This window comes from Eurypyga helias, unplaced genomic scaffold (genome assembly GCF_000690775.1).
Source record: "Eurypyga helias isolate BGI_N326 unplaced genomic scaffold, ASM69077v1 scaffold15137, whole genome shotgun sequence".
Lineage (NCBI taxonomy): Eukaryota > Metazoa > Chordata > Aves > Eurypygiformes > Eurypygidae > Eurypyga > Eurypyga helias.
The window spans coordinates 10024-10425 of record NW_010263771.1 but is presented as its reverse complement, the minus strand read 5'-3'; positions in this window follow the sequence as shown (position 1 = coordinate 10425).

Sequence of the window (402 nt, the reverse complement as noted above, 5' to 3'; positions counted from 1 at the left end):
GCGCACGTCCCTGCGCCCCAATCCCTGAAATCGCAGCGCGGCTCTCGGGGGAGTCTTGTGTCGTGAAGGGGATGGTGCATCGAGCTTTGGGTTGGCAGGAGGATGACGGTCCAAACTATGGCAAGAGGATTCCCTTCTTGCGGTGCAGCATCCCAAGCATGGGGGGGGGATGCAGGAGGGACCCTCCAGCTGTGGAGGGACCCGGGATGGATGTGTAGGAGGGGATGAGGAAGCACAACAGGGTTGTAATGGAGCCAGTGGAGCAATGCCCTGGGAAGAGAAGGAGAAAAAGCAGCTCAAGTTTAAGGTTGTTACAACAGCGGCCAGGCCAGAGCAGGGAATGGGGCCATGGTTTCCACAGGGGATCGGGAATGCTTTCTCCGGACGCGGCGCATGCATTTT